The sequence below is a fragment of the Gavialis gangeticus genome, unplaced genomic scaffold, assembly GCF_001723915.1.
Source record: "Gavialis gangeticus isolate Ggan-Ray unplaced genomic scaffold, GavGan_comp1, whole genome shotgun sequence".
Taxonomy (NCBI): Eukaryota; Metazoa; Chordata; order Crocodylia; family Gavialidae; genus Gavialis; species Gavialis gangeticus.
In genome coordinates, this window is record NW_017729000.1 from 43,959,623 (window position 1) to 43,964,189 (window position 4,567).

General features: G+C 51.7%; 1 protein-coding gene across 2 annotated transcripts in view; it reads right to left on the reverse strand.

The window, feature by feature from the left end:
• The window catches only part of SIL1 (SIL1 nucleotide exchange factor), a 312,127-nt gene extending 307,871 nt beyond the window's left edge, over positions 1–4,256 (reverse strand). For both annotated transcript variants that reach the window (XM_019506554.1, XM_019506552.1), the window contains exon 1: positions 4,179–4,256. The gene's annotated coding sequence lies outside the window, so the exon portion shown is untranslated. The remainder of the gene's footprint in view (positions 1–4,178) is intronic.
• Positions 4,257–4,567: the final 311 nt, after the last annotated feature.

A 4,567-nucleotide genomic window follows, 5' to 3' on the forward strand; every position in this document is an offset into this window, starting at 1 on the left:
GTAGGACAGGCTTGTCCAACATGTGGCCTGCCAAGGCATTTTCTGTGGCCCTCGGTGCTGCGACAGGAAACAAATCGTTCCCGCCCCTTGCCCCTCCCCCAGCCAGGCTGGAGGTTGGCCTAATGGCTGCTGAAGGGCTGGGGAAGGGACAAAGTTCCCACACGCACTGCATCAACTTGACGTTGCCAACACAGTGCATGTGGGAAGAGGAGTGCAGACCCAGCCTGCCTCCTCCTATCCCCAGCACCACGTGGGGAAGGCACCGCTTTCCAGCCCAAGCAACTCGCCACTCCCCACCCACAGGCAAGAGGCAGCTCAACTTGGCCACCCAGCCTCGGGTCGCTGGCAGAGGCAGAGCGGCACAGGCAGGTGCCTCCTCCTGCCAGGCTGTCAGCATTGGCCGCGCTGCGCAGGGTGGCCCCAGGCTCAGGCGGAGCCTGCACTTGCTGCACCCCGAGGTGCCACCCGGCCCTGGCTTCTTCCAGCCTGGCGCGGCGCAGCGATGTGGACCCACAGAGGCAGCATGGCAGCTGAGCTCATCCTCACCATCTGCCTCTGCTGCCTCCTGCCCAGCCGGGGTGCCACAGGTAGGGCTGGGTCGGGCCAGGGTTGGGGCAGGAAGACGGCACCTTCCCCGGGGCCAGGCTGGTGACTGTGGGCTCCCAGCACCTGTGTGTAGGGGGAGGTCCCTGCCTTTCACAGTCCCAACCCAGTGTCCCTCACTGCTCCTACCTCTAGACCCCAGTTCCCCAGTGTGTGGGACACGGGGGGACCCCAAGTAGCCCCTTGCAGGGTAGAACTCTGCCAGCCCACAAGAGAAAAGCCACAGTTATATGTTTTTCTACTTTAAAGGAGAACCCACTTTTAAAGTTTTCTCGTGACCCTTTCACATATTCTTGAGACCTTCATTGGTGTCAAAGGTCATATGACATCGCTTCCTGATGTGATACCACTTCCTGTGAGGTCTTTGAATATGGCTCGCCAGCCCACTAGGTGATAAAAAGTTTGTGATCCAGCCCCACATTCAAAATGGTTGGACATCCATGATGTAGGACAAGTGAGACCTCAGCTGGAATACTGCATCCAGATTTTGGCACCACGCTTTAAAAATGAAGACAAACATTGGAGTCCAAAGGAGGATGACAAAAAAAATGACAGGAGGTTTGAAAAATATGATCTGTGGGGAAAGGTTGAAAGGGCTCGTTTTTGCTTGAAGAGAGAAGGCGGGGACAAGATAACAGTCTTCAAATATGTAAAAGGTTGTTATAAGAGACAATGATCAATGGTGTTCCATGTCCACTGAGGGTAAGACAAGCAGTAATTAGCTTATCTTAAAAGCAAACATTTCTACTAGGTATTAGGAACCACTTTCTAAATTGTAAGAAGAGTTAAGCAGTGGAATAGGCTACCTAGAAAGGATGATAAACTCACCATCATTTGAGGTTTTTAAGACTAGGTTAGAAAACATTTATCAAGGATACTTCCAGTATATTTGATCCTCCCAATCTGAGGCAAGAAAGACTATACTAGATGATCTCCTGAGACTGCTTCCAACCCCACACTTCTTATGATTTACAGTCACTCATGTGGACACACTTATTCCATTGCAGGAGTGACTTACAGTGTTCTGCAAAACCCCTTTGCTTTCCTCCTCTTGAAAATAGGAATTATATACACATAAATTATTGGTTTAAACTTAGTCGTTATCGCATTGTAAAGTCTAATCTAACTCACATTAGTCAGCTGGCTGTAAAAATCCTAGCTGGCAGTGAGGCAGATCCACTGACTCACTCTGCAGATAGAATTCCATACACTGCAGAGGGAAGGGCATGCTCACCCTATCAGCTTACAGGTAAATGTCAAAACTTCCCCAATCCCTTTATTCATTCAGAATAAAATTATACATTGGCCTTTGAGCTAAGGGCGAGCAAGATTTGGGGGCATCTGAACTTCAAGACCTCTGGGTCTCAGGCCTGCACATAGGATGCCTACCATGGATTTGGGAGCATCTGAAACCCCAGACTGGGATGGAGGATACTTGTGGGTGGTAGCACCACACAAGCTTGAACGACTGAGTTTTGCTCAGCTCAGTCGATGGAATTCAGAACTGATTTGACTAATTTGGCCCAAGACAGGAATTATAAAAAATATTATACATTCCTTAGCATCTGTATCACTTTTCTGCAAGAGACTAGGCCATCTCCAGCCCTGTGGAATTCATCTCCTTACTCACTGTCCTGAATGGGAATAAGGTAATGGCAATGGTTAACAGGCATGTTATAACAAGTTAAATACTTATTATAACACACTTCAAGGAGCAACTCACCACCAGCAGGATGGGCATATTTAGCCCTACTCAGCCGTATGTTTGTTAGGAAACCCGTGACTTCAGGCTTCATAACAAACTTGAAACCAAGGCAAGGCTTGCAAACCTTTGGTGAATCTTGAGCTTCATTTCAAACAAACAATCACAAACCCATTCAGGATTTAAATTTTGCTTTTGGGATAGATGGAATTTTCTTGCCCAGCTGCTTTAGAAGTGAAATTTTCATGAACCAAAAACATGGAGGAAAAAAAGTTCATGCCAAGTTTCAAGATAAGACTGCTGTATACCACCAGATTCCTTGTTCCAGCATTGCTTGTTTCAGAAGCTCAGAATGTGTGTTAGAAGTAAACTAGCTTTGTATAGGATTTCTCATGTACAGAGCAGTTAACAAATATTAATGAAATCTGATCAACCCACAACAGAATGGCATGTTAAATGTTATATCCCATGTGGGAAAACTGAATGGTTGGAGAGTTAAGCACCTTACCAAAAGCCAGAGAAAAGATTTGGAAGTCTCTAGCTCTCATCCCCAAATCTAACCCAGCAGTATGCTGCCCCACAAAAGCTCCAGCAGCCAATCTCCTTGGTATAGTATTTGCTCCATCATACTTGCCAGCTGAAGTCACCTTTCAAATAATCCTCAACCTCCCTATGCCATAAAGCAGGCAGATTTCAGGGGAAGAATGGACCTTTTATATAGGGTACCTAAAAACTGTTTTTTTGCTGGTAAATTTGTTTCTAAATCTAAGTTTTAAAAACTACGTTCTTAACAAGGAAGTGGAAAAGGGTTGCATAGGCTGGGCCATGGTTTGAGGATACAGAGAATTTGTTAGCAGTGCTGAAGTCCCATCCAAATTTGACCAAAAGCTGACCCAAGCTGCATTCTCTCCAAAACTTGTTGTATTACAACAGCAAGGAGGCCCCAGGTTCAGTATTCCCCCTTCACAGCAGCTTCTCAAATCTCCAGTGGCTACATTTCCACAGTATGGAGGGAGGCATCGGCACTGCAGGAACACTGTCACGGAGCAGGGGAGCTCCATGAGTTCACCGAGCAGACACAAGTACTTGCAAGATCTGCTGTAAGCGCTATAAAGGCTTATCAGAACTCACGGTAGAGTTCTGAGTTGGTAGAGTTAATCTTTTATTAACCCAACTAGATTTCTGCACCAAAAAAAAAAAAAAAAAGTTTAAACTGCAAGCTTTTGGGCACTTATTTGTGGGTACAGATAAGCCAGGCCCAGTGCTGGATGATGCAATTCACAGGAGGAACCGGGGGGGGGGGAGGGGCCTCCATTTGAACCTCTATAGGTCAAGGCTCCTGCCCACACGACCCCAAGTCTCTTGCCACCACGCATCAGAGCCTAAGGGAAGGGAAGAAGCGTCTACCCTCGCGCACAGACCTCCCTCTCCGCACCGCGGGCAGCCCTTGGCTTGACAGGACCCTTAAAACCAAGCTGTTGAGAGTCACAGACAGCGAGCCCTTCGTCGGCTCAGCCCTGCCCCTGCCCGTGCCGCCACCTCGCTCCCAGCCTACGGTAAGAGGGCCGAAGCGCCCGGCCCCACCAACGAGCGCAGCCCCAGCGCGGCCGTGGGCGGCCGCCGCCACCTCCGCTCTCGAGAGACGCGAAGCAAATCAGGGCCGCGCTCCTGCCCACTGGGAGAAGATAGGGGGCGGAGCCGTGCGAGCCTGGACAAAGCTAGAGCAGGCACCACGGGCCGCATCCCCGTGCCCCGCGCCTGTACCCCGGGCCTGCGCTGGCAGCAGCGCTGCCCGTCCCCGCGCCACGTAAAGGCGCGCGGGGCCGATACCTCGCGAGACCCTCCCCCGCCGTAACAGGCGCTCGGCTCCTACCTGAGCCCGGAACTCCCGCCGGCCACTGCGCACGCTCAGCTCTGCGAGCCAACGGCCGCGTCCGGATCTGCTCGGCATTCGGGGCACGTGATCCGGCCACCAATCAGCAAGCGCTACGTTACCCCACTCCTAGCAACCTGGGGAAGCCTCGTCCCGGCCCCGCCCCCGCCCCCGCCCCGCGCGTCACAATGCGAGCCCGCCTCCCACTGCCCGGCCAGGCTCTGCTGTGGTCCCCACGTGGCGCCGGCAGCGGGGCAGTTCGAAGTGAAGCCCCGGCGCGTTGTGCTGTAGGAGCCTGCTCCACGGCGCCCGTTTGAGCGGCCCTGCTGATGCCGTAGTGGGAGCACTGGGGGCAGCGCCGGCTCGTTCCTGCGGCACCAGAAGGACTT